The sequence below is a fragment of the Protopterus annectens genome, chromosome 4.part0, assembly GCF_019279795.1.
Source record: "Protopterus annectens isolate FY-2018-M chromosome 4.part0, PAN1.0, whole genome shotgun sequence".
Taxonomy (NCBI): domain Eukaryota; kingdom Metazoa; phylum Chordata; order Ceratodontiformes; family Protopteridae; genus Protopterus; species Protopterus annectens.
Window position 1 is genome coordinate 97,238,648 of NC_056733.1, and position 16,765 is coordinate 97,255,412.

At 37.6% G+C, this 16,765-nt stretch overlaps 1 long non-coding RNA gene across 2 annotated transcripts in view; it reads right to left on the reverse strand.

The window, feature by feature from the left end:
• LOC122799212 overlaps positions 1-12,698 on the reverse strand; it is a 257,011-nt gene extending 244,313 nt beyond the window's left edge. For both annotated transcript variants that reach the window (XR_006364440.1, XR_006364441.1), the window contains exon 1: positions 12,378-12,698. This is a non-coding gene — a long non-coding RNA (uncharacterized LOC122799212). The remainder of the gene's footprint in view (positions 1-12,377) is intronic.
• Positions 12,699-16,765: the final 4,067 nt, after the last annotated feature.

The following is a 16,765-nucleotide window of genomic DNA, read 5'->3' on the forward strand; positions in this document are numbered from 1 at the left end:
TGATGCAAATATGAACAAGCAATATTTGACATCTAGAGGCATCAGCAGGAGTTAACTGCGGATGCACCTGGAGGCATCACTTGGATATAATGAGTTAAGATATGTCAGTGTCAGTAATGTCTGGGTATCTATTTGTTGTTTCACCACATTCTACACAGATATATATTCTGTACTTTGTAGCTACATGTAATATTTTGAAATCTGATATAAACAAATGCTTAAAAATAAATTTAGCTAAATATTTGTATGCAGACTTTGTAGAATGTTGATCAAGAAATTAAAGTACTCCCCCCAAAATGTTCTCAAATAAACGACACTAGCTAGCTAGCTAGCTAGCTAAATAAATAAATAAATAATATTTGGGAAGTATAAGAAAAGACAGGAGGAAAAAAATAGGGAAATCATTATTAGATCATGCAGAAGCACTTTGGGAAGACAATCAAAATGGTTCAGACTGAGGTAAAATAACAAAGTTAGCCAAGGAGCAAAAATGAAAAGAGAAGATAAGGACAATGTGTCAGAAGAGATAAAGAACAATTAAATGATTTCTGCTTGGTCTTCACAAAAACGAATGGGGAGTAATCTAAACAAATAAGAAATGTTCTTGATTTGGGGAGAGGAGTATGCCAGTCCATCCACATGAGAATAGGTACTGAATATACTCTTATTTATTAAAGATGAAAAAGCAGGGGGAACCTGATGGGGGTTGCCTATATATTTTGATTTGCTAGCAAAACATCCGACCACTCTAACAAATCTATATGAGATGGGTCTAGTACATGACCTAAAAGAAGGGAAAGTAATTATCCTTCCCAAAACTGGAGTAAAGGAGAGGTGGAGGAACTATAGGTGTGTTAATTAGACTTCACTGGTTGGAAAACAGTCAGAAGGATTTATAACAGAAAGAACGATACTTAGAGATCGGGGACATGGAATTCAAGGCAACATTGATTATAATATGAAGGTTCAGTACACCCAGATGGAATACATTTTCATTCCATTGCCAAGCTCAGACACTCTATAAACATACACACAGCAGGATCATTCAAAAGACAGTCTGAGTCTACTCATTCCACTGACCATTTATTTTGGACAGATGGACAGAAACTTTCTACTATCTCTGCCCTTGTTCCTTAAGTAAGTATTGGGCTGTCAGTCCTTTCTGCGTGTGTTTTAGCCCACACAGTCATTAGTCTACAGACAAGCAATTCAGTACCCTAGTTTGTAATTAATAAGCTCACAGTCTCCTCCACAGACTTTCTACTGGACAGCTTTTACTCCCTGCTTCCTAAAAGATAGAGATGTACTCTTTACTTTTCTTTGGGTCTCCTCTTATTCCCCAACTATTTATTTCTCTTATGTTTCCTTCACATTTATCTAGACTTGTTACTCCCATTATTTGTTTCCTTCTGTCTCTCCTCAGTCACATGGCACACCTTCATGGAACTCCCCCTTAGCCTCCCTTCCTTAAGTTTATTTATCCTTTGCTCCATATACCCGTTAAAGCACTGTAAGCCAGTATTTGCTCCTGAGTCACCTTCAAATCAGTGCACTCATTCTCCTGTTTAAGTTAAAAACAAAAGTGTGTTATTGTTTGCATCTTTTGTATACGTTTTAGCACAAATAAACGGTTCTTTAATGTATGTAACAGTGAAGATCACAATCGTTATGGCTGTCTCAGGGCTATATTTTTAGGTAAATTATTTACAAAAATGCTGCCAGCTCAAAACAAAGAACTTTGTTTGCTGTTACTACTTACTACTGATTATTGCTTCCTTGTCTTAGACCATAGCAGCTCCATTAGTAGTGTCTCCTTACGACTGGGATCCTTTGTTTATAGCTGTCAGCTGCTTAGGGAAAGAGAAAACTCACTCCATTAATTCCTACACACTCCTTCTACGCTACATTTATCCTCTCCATTTCTCCACCCACTACTCTCCATCAACCAATCCAATCACTCCATACTCCCTGCAAAGCTCAGTACACCATCTCCACATTAAGACACTTAAATACACCAATCCAGTCTCATCTTACATCCATTACTCACTTCTTGTCTTCCATACTGTCTTTTCACTTGCCCTTTCCCTTTCTAATATTTTATAGTTCTTTTACCCCTACTTAATTTGTCACTTCAGGCAACAGATTAACCACACATCTCCTTCTGTTGTTAATCTATTACTTATCTACATACAAACGCTAACTCTAACCTTCCACTCTTACTACTCACTTATAACATATCTCCCAGATATGCTGTTCCCTCTATTATTTAAACTTCTTCTCATATATGTAGCCCAATTTACATCCTACCAACATTCTGTACCTAACAGCTATATCAGTAGATGCAACAATGCTGCCTCACTCCCCATAAACACCCACTAAGCCTCATTATAGGCCCCTCCTTTTACAACACATCAAATAACACCCCTTTTAAAATAGATACCTATACTGCAACTCTTCCCTGCACAAACTAGGCATCAACCCAAGTTGACATACAAGCAACCCTACACTTGCACTTTCCTTTTACTGTATTTTAAATCTTATGGTGATACAAGCAACAGTAAGTGTGAAAGGGAAGGTCTACAAGAGGGTAGTGAGACCAGCTATGTTATATGGGTTGGAGACCGTGGCATTGACAACAAGGCAGGAGTCAGTGCTTGACGTGGCAGAGTTGAAGATGTTAAGATTTGCACTGGGTGTGACGAGGATGGACAGGGTTAGGAATAAGTATATTAGAGGGTCAGCCCAGGTTGGAAGGTGTGGAGACAAAGCCAGAGAGGCAAGATTACATTGGTCTGGACATGTGCTGAGGAGGGATGCAGAGTATATTGGGAAAAAGATGCTAAGGATGAAGCTGCCAGGTAAGAGGAAAAGAGGAAGGCCTAAGATAAGGTTTATGGATGTGGTGAGAGAGGACATGCAGGTGGTTGGTGTGACAGAGCAACATGCAGAGGACAGGAAGAAATGGAAACGGATGATCCACTGTGACGACCCCTAATGGAAGCAGCTGAAAGAAGAAGAAGAATGGTGATATCCATTCTAATCCAGGCCCAAACAGCTATTCTAAACACAGCAATTCCACTAAACTCCTAAATAGCTCTGCTTAACAACCACAGCTGAAGCAACCCTCTGGCCCTTGCCTCTGTTTAAGTAACCTCAGAAGTATTCATAACAAATTGCCAGAATTACATGCCTGGATAGCATATTACAGTCTAGACATACTAGTCATTACTGAATCCTGGCTCACACAAGATGCAAAGGATAACAAAATCTTACCACCTTTATACAATGTTCTAAGGCTAGACAGGATTCATAAAAATGGAGACATGATAGCTATCATCTACTAAACTAACGTAAGTCTCTCCCTACACCAACAAAACTCTCTCCCCCAGGCAGTAATGCCAACATACTTATATCTTCCCTCAGAATCAACACCCAGAAGAACCTGTGCATAATAGGTGTCATACCCACTGCTAATAACATAAACACTGCTGAAAATTTTCACTGCTTGACATCAACCAACATTTCTCAAGAAACCATAATATTAGGAGACATGAATATTGATTGTCAAACCATAGATAATAAAAACTACAAATTCCATAAACCTATATGGTTTTATCCAACTCATCTGTATTCCTACCGGATACAACCAGATACAACAAATCCACTGATAGGAATTCCATTTTAGACTGGATTCTTACATATAAATCAGATATAATAAATTATGCCAAAACTATTCCTGACACACTTAGCGACTACCTGCCTGTTCTTGCAGTAAGAGTGCACATTCATAACCAAAAACAACATCGCTATAACCTTGCTCACATTCTCTCCACCTTCAACAAAGAAACTTTCATTACAATTGAAATGCAGTAGCATATTAATACATCTGCAAATATTTCTATATGTTGTTTTTTTAGCATATCCTTGTATCTGTAAATGTATTATTTTCATTTCTTATGTGATTCTATTCACCCAGGTTGTGCCTGCAAATTGTGGATTCAGATCAGTGCACTACCCTGGTAAACAAATATAAATAAATAAATAAGTAAATAAATAAAAAAAAATAAAATATAACATAAATAAATAAATAAACAAACATAAAATGAATTAACTGGGGAGTATAAACACAATCATATTAGATGGAACAGTAGCAGTGTTTAACACATTTCTAAAATAGTAAATGAGGCTGTACCTGTAAGGACCAAAATAATTAAATCAATCCTGGCTCCCTGGCTAACAAAGGAAGCTAAACAGCTCATGAAAAAGCAGGAATATATTATGGAGAACCTGTAAAATATCCAATACTGGGATACTCCATGGGACCGGACATCATCCCTGGCTGTATCTTATATGAACTCAGGCATGAGTTGTCAGCTCCACTAAGCACCCTATTCAGCCAAAGCCTGAGCACAGGCTTCATCCCAGCTGAATGGCAGACAGCCACTGTGATCCCTCTACACAAAGGTGGAGTGTCCACTGACCCAGGCAGTTATAGCCTATTAGCCTAACTAGCCTGATTTGCAAGACCATGGAACTCATTATTATGGACTTTATACACAAAGACATTGACAATCTCCAAATGCTTGACTCCACACAGTTTGATTTTGTCAAAGGGAGATCATGCTTGTTAAACTCCCTTGACTTCTTCGAAACAGTCGCCAAAGCCACAGACAAGGAGAAGACGGTGCACATACAGACATGACATACAGTTCTAATACATTTGTAACACAAATGTCTTGTATAAATCATTTCGATATTCATAGGTTCATAGGTAAGTACTAGGCTATCTGCCCGAGGGCATCTATAAGCCTAGCCAGAATGTGTTGGCTTTCGCCACCCCCTTAGATTAGTTCCCTGTGCCTCTGTCCAGCAGGGCCATTAGTTCCCTGTGCCTCTGTCCAGCAGAGCCACTGCAGTGATCCCTGTGGTAAATTTTCTGTTTCCCATCCACTCGTCAAGGTTTCTCTTGAAGAGTGTTAGTAAGGGGCTCTGCCTAATGTAGATTGGAATCCTGTTCCAAAGCATGGGGAGTCTCTGGGACAGGAATCTATCCCTCCAGCATGTCCTATTTATCATTGTGGTGAGGTTTAGATCCCTAGAGCATGTGGCTCTTGGGGATTTGTTTTTTTTTTTTTTAGGTGGAGCATGTCCATCAATTCTGGGTTGGACATAGCCTTGTATGTCAGGCAGAGATCACCTCTAAGTAAGCAGTATGCAACTGAGTACAGCTGGAGTTTCTTCAGTTGGGCTGCATAAGGCATCTGTTTGAGATCAGTAATCCTTTTGTTGAGGTACTTCTGTGGTCTTTCCAGCTGTTGCAGGTGTCTTGTAAGGTACATCCCAAATAGGGTGTTGTACTCTATGATGGGTCTGATGAGTGATGAATAGAGGGGCACAATAACCTCTTTTGTTCTAGATGCAAACCTTTTTGTGATTAGGTGGGTCACATAGAAGGATTTTCTAACCACCTTGGCAATGTGATTAACAAAGGAGAGATTACTATCTACTTGGGTCCCCAGATCCCTTATTACATTTTCTGTATTTAGGGGACTATCACATATGTGGTAGTTCATGGGTACTTTGTTTTTTCCAAAAGGGATGACGATGCACTTTTTGGCATTTAGCTTGAGGCCATGATTTTGACACTAGGTATCCGTCTCAGTGAGACCCTTCTGGAGGATGTCAGTATCAGCCAGAGAGACAATTATGGCCCCCAGTTTGCAGTCGTCTGTAAACTTGGTCAGCCATAGTCCTCCTGTGCTTGCCTGTACCTCTGAGAAGTATTTACCGAACAGGAGGGGTCCCAGGACTGAGCCCTGAGGGACACCACTTGTAACTGGTTTAGAGTCAGACCTAGAGCCTGCAACTCTCATCGTGTGGGTTCTATCCGTGAGCCAATTGGCAACCCATCTCATGACATAGGGGTTTATGTTCAGGCTGGTGAGCTTGTCTATAATACCAGAATGGGGAATATGTCGAAAGCCTTTTTTTTGAGGTCTAGGTAGGCTGTGTGGATCTCTTTTCCCTTGTCTAAAGCCTTGGTAACTGTCTGAAAGAGGTCCACCAGGTTTAGGAAGCATGATCTGCCCTTAACAAAGCCAAACTGGGTAGGGTCCAGTGTTTGGAGGTTCCCAATGTCTCTGTTAATAAGTTCCATGATGATGCACTCCATAGCCTTGCAGACCAGGCTAGTCAGGCTTATAGGGCGATAGTTCCCAGGGTCCGTTGTGGCTTCACCTTTGTGTAACTGTGTGCCACTTTATGGGTTCATAGCCTGTAGAGAGGCTGAGTTTGAACAGTGTGTTTTGGTGAGGGGGTTAGTTCCTTTTGGAGTTCATGTAAAACACAGCCTGGGACACCGTCCAGTCCCATTGGAGCTGTAGTTTTGGCTTTGGATAGGGCTGTTTTAACCTGTGTGTCAGTGATTGCTGGGGCTCTACATTCTTCTGGTATGGTTATAGGCCCTTTATGGGGTGAGAGGGGGGTGACATTTGCACTAAATCTGTCTGCCAGACAGTTGGCAATATCAGTCGATTCAGTGTATTTTGTGCCATTCTACACTGAGAATTTCCACTTAGGTTCTTGACATAGCTAAAGAACTCTTTGTGGTTATCTTTGGAGTCCTTGGCAATTTTTCTTTCGAAGCTAGCCTTAGATGATTTTATGAGGCCCATGACATATAATTATTTACAAAATTTCAGCTAGCTGGGCTGACAGTATCTCCTTTCATCACACAGTGTACCAATGATTACCCCTTCTTCCATGATGGTACAGCCTCAGAGATGGTATATTTAAGATGTAGGGATGTGCAGGTAGGTTTGACATCCAGCAAAAATGCATTTTTCCTCAATTTTTTTTTTAGCTTTTATTTATTGAATGCTGTTCACATTTGAGAGGTTTTGCTCATTTGTGACTGCATTTGTGTGAGGCACTCACAAGTGAGTCACATTCCTGTCATGGAGAAATATGTGCGTGCGTGTGTGTGTGTGTGTGTGTGTGTGTGTGTGTGTGTGTGTGTGTGTGTGTGTGTGTGTGTCTGTGTGTGAATGTATACATATATGTATATTCTGAGTGTGTATATATCTGTATTTAATATATATATATATATATATATATATATATATATATATATATATATATATATATATATATATAGTATAGGTGTCGACTTCAGATCACTGAAATCCCATGTCACTGAAATTCATTTCACTCAGACCAAATCACCTAATTTTCAAAATACTGAAAATTAATTTGTCTGAATCTCATTTCACTGAATTGTAAGGTATAGACCTGCTGTGGGTTTCTATTTGCCTTTACCTTGTTTGTGATAAAAAGAATTTCTGTAACTTACAGTGCTGAGTGTCAGAATACTGATAGTAATATATAGAAAGTGGTGGTGTAGTGTTTTTAAATGTGGGTATGTATCTTTACATTTGTATGGGAAGTATCTAAAGTAATATGGCGGATGTTTTGTGTGTTCCCAGTTTTGTGTGTTCCCAGCAGTAGTGGCAGCATGTAGAGTACTGTGAGGCAAGTAAAAAGTATACACCCTTTTCCCCATTGTAGTGCGATCCTGGAGTATATACAGTTGGGGGGTGTACTTAGTTTGATTTTATATTGTCTGGTTTCTGTTAAGAGGATAAGTAAGTAGTTTTTAAGTTCTGGAAAGAGGTAGTCATTAGTGTTGTGATTGTGTTTGTCTATGGTTTCCCATTCAGTCTTTTGAAATTTAGCACTGTAAGCTGTTGGTGAAATGAGATTCAGTGAAATGAGTTGTCAGTATTGTGAAATGTAGGTGATTTGGTCTCAGTGAAATGAAAGTCAGTGAAATGGGATTTCAGTGATCTGAAGTAGGCATATATATATATATATATATATATATATATATATATATATATATATATATATATATATATATATTTATTAGAACAGCATACCAGGGTCTGCCGTGGTGGTACGGTGGTAGCATTGTTACCTCACAGCAAGAGGTTCTCCCGTTCGATTCTTGGCATGGCTTGGGAGTGCTTTCTGTGTGGAGTCTGCATGTCCTCCCCATGGTTGGGTAGCATTAGAAAGACATGCGTGCGTAAATGGGCGTGCCTTCGTTGAAGGTTGGGTGTTGAGCTGGCACCTCGGCGTTTCGTAAAAAAAATCTACTGCCAATCATTAGTGGACTGGAGTTCCACTGTGGCTACCCCTTACCGGAAAAAAGCTGAAAGACAAACAACAACAACAGCATTAGAACAGCATATCATGAGGGGTTTAAAACTAAACTTCACTGTGGCTGCCATAGTATAGTCCTAAGAGCTTATTTCTATGTCTTGTATTGTTGTCCTCTGCCATATAGCAAAAGTCCAGGTTTCAGGTGTGCATTTCAAGTATTAGGATTAGCTTAACCTAGCAGGTCATGAACTCAACTCATGTAGTTGCTTTTTCTTGAGAATTTTCTTCCGTTGCCACAAAGTAACAAAAAATATGTGATATTACTGATGGAAAATTTCCAACTGTATTAAGCTTTTCTTTTGCTGACATAAAGTTTCATAAGTTAAACAAACAACAGAAAGAAAAACATGTTATTAAAGTTTTATGAAAGATTTGTCACTTAACCAGTCAGAGTATCTATTGCACCATTCATTTGGCACTTGTATGTTTCGGTTAACTGGCTTAACCTCTTGTGAAGACGTATTTCATTTAGTTTCTGAAGGGATAGGGCAATACACATGAACAGACTGAACAGACATATAAGTTAAATGCTTTCTACCCTCCTTTAGAGATTGCATTTTGGTTTCTTTGTGACTTCAATTTACTGACAGATAATCATGTATTATATCTAGATATGTTACAGTCACACCCACCCATATGTCGTGCCCTTTACACACTGCAAAGTATGTAGAAACAATAAGTGAAACGTCAGCAGGACAAGGAAAGCAAACATAAGAAAATGGAATGACAGCATGATAAAAGGAAAAGTCAACATTTCAGTTTTATTTCTCTGTCATATGGTTCTTTGAGCAAATTTCTATTGTCTGCACTTTATCTTTCATATTTCTTATTTATTTTATTTTCTGAGCTATAGGGCTATGTAGGTGGCATGGGATTACTAAACTAGAAACTATTAAAGAAATATGTGCTCCTTGCAAAATCTGTCTTTTTATATGAAGAGAATGTTCCTAGAACAGCCTGGAAAGGGACAGTTGTGTCTAGTGAGCATACCCAGTTAACAAATCGATAAAATAAAAAAACTGTGTGCGTGTTTGCTTTTGTTTGTGAGTATATATATGTGTGTGTGTGTGTGTGTGTGTGTGTGTGTGTGTGTGTGTGTGTGTGTGTGTGTGTGTGTATATATATATATATATATATACACACACACACACACACACACACACACACACACACACACACACACACACACACACACACACACACACACACACACACACACACACATACACACACACACACACACACACACACACACACACACACACACACACACACACACACACACACACACACACACACACACACACACACACACACACACACACACACACACACACACACACACACACACACACACACACACACAGTATATATATCCATACACATACACACACACACACACACACACACACACACACACACACACACACACACACACACACACACACACATATATAGATAGATATACATATGCAAGAGTTTATATTGAATAATCACTGGTGAGTTTAATCGAAATACAAAACATCAAACAAACTCACCGGGGATTACCATTAATTACCAGTAAAATTGCATTGCAAAATAGTAATTGCAAATGTAAACCAATAGGTTAAATTTACCATTACGAAAAGTAAAACAAAAAACACTTTTCACATGAGGGGTTCTGACACACCCTCAGAAATTAAATATATTAACTCCAGGGTTGCACAAACTCAAAGAAGGGCAAAAGTCCTTGAATTATGTAATGGTTGATATGATGAACTTCAACTGTTATGATAAACTATACCAGCGATGGAAAACCCATTGTTTCACCATGAGATAAAATGCGTGCAGCGATAACTTGTATAGTATTTATGTGTGTGTGTGTGTGTGTGTGTGTGTGTGTGTGTGTGTGTGTGTGTGTGTGTGTGTATATATATATATATATATAAATATATATATATGTGTGTGTGTGTGTGTGTGTGTGTGTGTGTGTGTGTGTGTGTGTGTGTGTGTGTGTGTGTATATATATATATATATTTTTTTATGGGTCTACTACACATGATTGAAATTTCATATGACTGAAATTCATTTGACTGAGACCAGAACATCAAAAGTTCAAAACACTAAAAACTCATTTGACTGAAACTCATAACACTGACACATTAAAGTAAAAGGTATATGCCCTTTTGCCCACTGTAGTGTGATCCTGGAGTTAGTATTTATAGTTAGGAGAGTGTGGGAGGCACAGCACCCCACATTGGGGTGTGTGGGGGGCATAACCCCCCCACATACATTATAGATTTTAAAACATACAGATGGAGACTTATAACTGCAATGAATAACTCTTTGCAGAAGACAATATATACCTAAACTATGTGGGGGGGCGGGGCTACATCACCCACACCCCCCCAACTATATATACTAACTCCAGGATCGCACTACAGAGGGGAAAAGGGCATATACCTTTTACTTTAATGTGTCAGTGTTATGAGTTTCAGTCAAATGAGTTTTGAGTGTTTTGAACTTTTGATGTTCTGGTCTCAAGTCAAATGAGTTTCAGTCATATGAAATTTCGATCATGTGTAGTAGACCCACACACACACACACACACACACATATATATATATATATATATATATATATATATATATATATATATAGACAGATAGATATAGAAATATATGGGTGCACTAGTATTTGTCAAATGAGGTTTTGGTCGGCTGCATTTGGTTGATTAAATAGTTGATCTGCAGGTGTGGGAGATGGCACAATTCTGAAGGTTGGGGGATATGTCCGTCCCCCAATTTTGTGTGATCTCAAAGTTAGTATATAGAATTTTGGGATGCATCTTCATTCTAAATAATTCAACATATACACATACATATATATATATATATATATATATAGAGAGAGAGAGAGAGAGAGAGAGAGAAAGATAAATATAGATATAGATATTGATATACAGATATGTTGATATAAAGATGTAGGTATAGATATCAAAATCCACAATGATCCACATAGATAATTTCAGACTCAGCACAGGAACACTGCCTGTGAAAAGGCTTAAGTTCACATAGTAGGCAAATGGATTGTGAGGGGAATCAAACCCAGAACTACAGAAAGCAGCTCTTCAGTAGCTCATAGTCTTACTCATCTGCATTCACTACTAGAGTCTTTCAGAGTACATGTATGTGTATGTCTATATCTATCATTAATATTAACAATGCCTTCATAACTTCTTGTTGAGGAAAACCATAACATTCATACTCATATTCTCTTACAACATACTTCATATTTAGTCACCAGCAACGTAGTATCATTCTATTTATTTCACATAGTCTTTTTCCTTTTTTAAGATTCATGTTAATTATAAATCCTGTTTATTACAGTAGGCATAGTTCATATTTTGTAACTCCCACACATATTCCTTATGTATAGCAATATTGACTACAACACTACCTGTTTTGCAGAGTTTTGACATCACTGTATCTTTTGCTTTCTGTGCAGATTTGCATACATTGTAAGCTACCAACTACCGGCTTGATCAGTTTGTATCACCTAGCCTGTGAATGTATATATGGTTTTATCCTAGAGCTCTTTTCTTCCCTCTGAAACATTACCATAATGCATAAATAATACAGGAAGTTCATTTAGTTAGATTATCTTAAGGATGCTTTCCTAAAAAAATAATCTTTATCTTACCTTTCCACTAACTTGCATTCAAAATACAATAAATCTACACTTTATTCTTTATCATTATCCATTACATAAATTAAGTATATTGACTGACATTAATAAAGTCTTCCATATGTTCTTAAATTGATATTCTCATTTCTTATGGATTTACAAGCATTTAGCAGTTTACTTCACATCAATGACTGTTAAATTTATTGTAAAAGCATCTGAAAGCATTTCACAAGTTCAATTACATTTTAGTGTTTTGTCATTTGCAGATATATTGAGAAGTAGCTAAAATAAACTATTACCATTTGTATGGCAGTTTTAGCCAACACGGATATATTACAACATTTCAACATTTCAGGTCTCTTCAGCATCAGCAGCATAACAACTGAAGGGCACTATAATGTATTTATTTGAAAATGCTTTGATATTTTCTTGAAATTAGTCTGAGATCTACAGAAGCTATGAAACCAGTAAGATATATTACATCTCACCTGAGCCTTTTAAGTTATGTTTCATTTATGAGCAGTCAGCACCCATGGTATGTCCATCTTACTCCTGGCAAAGCTGGCAACAAAGTAGCTTCTTTAATAAATACACTGTTTCAGATAGTAACTTTGTAGCATCTTCAGCACAGATCTCTGCCTTATGTTGTCAACATTTTTCTTCTTCATCTCCACACCTGCTTCTTTTTTACAGTAGTATAGGTACCATGAGGAATGCAACATATCCTTAGGGTTTATTATTCCATGAGTGTTGTTTTGCTGGAAGCGGTAATGGTAGTAAAACATTGAAATGTGTGGCTGTTTTGAAATGCACCTGTTAAATTGTTAAGGATAAGGGTGCAGCTCAGACATTGTAAAGGTGTTGCTAACATTGAAGGTGTACCAGAACACCCAGAATACTAGACTAAGACTGATTAAAAGTGATCCAGTATAGATGAAAAAGTCAAAATAAGTCAGATTGGCAAAAAGTCCGAGTAAAAGTATTATAAATCCAGCTGTATCAAATACCACAGCCAAAACTAGAATAAAGAAACAACGACCAACAAGCTGTTTGAGATTCATATCTGCAAAACTATTACGAGGTAGAATGGCAAGGCAAAATATAGGTGCTTCTCTGCACATACCTATCTAAAAATGGGCTTCATTCCAGACGGAAGTTCAAGTAACTTTCATGCCTGAGGCATAAAGGCTGTCTAACAAGGTACAAGTTAACTGTTTCATATATGCAAAATGTAGATGATGACACAAAGGTCTTTCAGAGCTATTGTATGTATAGGTACCTTGTTCATGTTTGACTATAAACTGTAAGGGATGTAGTGGATTGAAAGTGCCACAACACTGAGATTACAAATCCAGGAGGTACCAAATCCAGATTTCTGTCTGTCCACTTAACATGGTTGACTGCTTAGCTGACATACTTCTGTCTTTTTTTTCATACAGTTATGCAGTTATGTCTTTGTTTCATCAATTAGTTAACTTGCAGGCATCTCAAAAATGTTTGTCCCATGACTGTAAAATATACTTTTCCTTTTTGTCAGTTTTTAGGAGGTCTCATTAGTTGACAGTTTGTTGACAGTAAGAAAAAAAATGTTAAAAATAATGTCTATTAAATAGCAGATGGCACTGAACTGGCACATATTTACTCCTTTTTGGATTTACGGAAGTGAAAAATAAGGAGACTAGTGAGAACCTTCAAAATGCAACTCACCTCAGTGGCATGCAATCCTGAAAAACAATTTATCATGGGAGATTTTTTTTTTAAGTAGGAAAAGTTAGAAGGCAGTGCATACAGTGGAGAAGATGCCTACACGATGCCTTATCCGGAAGGCAGAAGGAGTGAATCCATAGAGTTACACAGGAAATGAGCAAGGAAAACAGCTGGATGTTATAGGTTATTTCAGGACAGGTGGCCTGGCTAGGCAAGTGATGAGAATGTGAAGGAGGAGCTAATAAAAATGGGCAGGGTCCTTAGACAGACAGCATATAGAGGGGTCCATGTCAACTTACCAAACAGCAATATACTGAAAGTTATAATACTTAATGTACAATGTTGAAATGTTAAAATGTTGAAATCAAAATACCTACTTTCCTACATGTGTAGAGAGCTAGACCTGGCTCCCTGCACTATTTGTGTTAGCATTTATCTGAGTTTCACTAACAGGTTGGTTGTTGACTGGCTACGTTCTGGTGCAGTACATATTTACACTACATGTATGCTAATAGTAATCACTCTGAGTTCAGCCGTGCAACATTTCAAAGTTTAACATTTCAAGATGTTGCATTTAGCAGCATGGCTTTCATTTCATCTCTGTTCAATAAGTTGTCACATACCCCCCATGCAGAGTAGTATTATCTGGAGTGTTGCATGTCTGTGAGATGAATGTCATTAGTGTGTCCTGCACCAGGTGGTTAAACGTACATAGGTTGCCCTCTGGGAATGACTTTGAAATGGGGCAGTTGAATAATTTGTTCAGAACTCAAGTCTTTGGCTTTAGGGGAGATACAGAAACTACTTGGAGAGATGCAGACCTGTTTTGGTGTGATGGCCTTCACCTGGTGGGAACTAGAATCACAAGAGAAAGGCTTACATACCGAATAACAGACATTTAAACTAGCCAAGAGGAGGAATCAGGTTCTTAGAAAAGGTAAGAAGAAGAGGGAACTAAAGGGCGTGCAACTGTTACAAAATGGATGGGCTTAACTTCTGCAACTTAAGTGTAGTGAGGGAAAAATATGCGTTGTCTGAAATTACTGCATCTTGGAAAATTATTTTATATCCAAGGTACAGCGACTATATAAAGTATATGTAGGCTGTGTGGGTGTGGTTAGTGCAGTCCCCCACATTGATGGGTACAGGAGAACTTTTCCCTTGCAAATAATTATTTAATGTGTAACACTGACTTTCACAGTTCACTGTTATTGGTGGCGAATTGTGTAGTTTTTTTTTGTAGTCTGGGGACTCACACTATTTCCAAACCTCTGACAGAGTAGTGGGTAAAAGTGGAAGAGAAGGGTGAGAGGCATCCTTCTGTACAAGAGTAGGTACCATAGCAGCAGTTGTAACAGGGAAACAATGAGGGGACGAAGCATTATGAGTCAACATGGAGGATGGAAATGACACTACAGTTTATACATGGCTATATAGAGACCTCCTTCTCAAAGAAGAAAAGTGTAAAATAATGAGACAAGAACTGCTTACAGTGTCAGCATTATTGTGGCAACATTCATGGGCAGGCATACTCATCACCTTACATAGAATGTCATATTTTGCATTAGAAACCATTCATGGAAAAATCTTAAATCTGATAACTTGATATAAAGATGAGAGGATCAAACATACAGAATTTGGTAGACAGAAAGCTGTGACCACCTAATGGTATGGTTTGATATAGGGACAATTTTAAAGCCAGGATATACCAAGTAAGGGAAAGGTTGGATGATACCAGAAAGGCAGGATAAATGTCTCCCAAAAGCACTGCGAAATGGTAAAAAAAAAAAAAAACAAAGACTAGAAGCATGAACCTTAACAAAAGGCAAATAATGGCATTCTAGGGTCCTTGTCGCTTACAGTTTTCCATGCTTGTACAGCTCTTGCACTGACTTATAAGAACATACACTCCTGTAATTGGATAATAAGGACATGTACTCCTGTTTTAGTGGGCTTCAAATTGAAATTCCCTCATTGGGGTTCTAAGATAGATTGCCCTTGAAAATGTATTCTTTATTAAAATTTATTCTGAGCAACCATACCTGCACTGCATTTAATAGGACAATTCTTCTGCCTCCTTTTAAAGGCAGTTTCAAGGATTCACTGCATGGTGTCATCTTGATCTCCTACAGCTAAAACAACACAACTGCATTCTTTACAATTTGCATTGAAGTGGTACCTAATTTTATTTCCAAATGCAGATCACCTAGTTTAACAAGGTTCAGGAAAAAGTAAGAACCACAGAAACCAATGAGCCACTTTCAAACAGAGTAATTTATTGGTTAAGCACTTTCATTCATAAGAACTTCATCAGAACCACTTTTAAAGTTAAAAACACACCCATTTATACCCCTTAATGAAACATCACATGTTCCAAATTCACCTATACAATTAAAAACATGAATAATATATATTAGCCTATTACATACCATAGAACTTCAATTTTAGCAATGAATTAATGAAGCAAAATTCATTTAAACCAGGGTCGTTACAGGCATTTAAAATCAACTGTCATTTTAATTCATTTTTTCTAAATGTTCTTCTATAACCCATTCCTGTCCATCCATTCTAATCTGTTCTAAAACCATGAAATTAAAAGTGTGTTGTGTGTATGTTTCTACGTGTCTATACAAAGCGTTCGTGTTTTTTTTGATTCCTTATGTCCAAAATATGTTCATACACACATATTTTAAAATATCTCTTACTTTTACCTACATAAAATGCAGTGCATGAATTACATTGGGCAAAATAAACTATACCTGCAGTATTACAAGAAAAACGGTCCTTTAAATAATATGTTTAATTATTAATGGTAAATGACTCACTGCTATTAACATATTGACAGGTGGAACAATGGCCACATTTCCTAGTACCAGCCTTGCCAATGCATTTATCACTGTGTCTCCTTTCTAAAATATTTTATTGAGTTTCCCTTTTTGTATACTACAATGGGTTTATCACCTACTTTCTCTATAAGTTCAGTATCCTTCAAAAAAATTTCCCACTTTTTACATAAAACATCATATATACAATAACTATCCACAGTAAATGCTGTAATAAAACTATTTTTATATTTATATGCAGTGTTAGTCCCTTGTTGTGATATATTGATGTCCATATTTTCTAATGGTGGTCGTCAGAAAAAAGTTTTTTGCATATTAAATTGGTG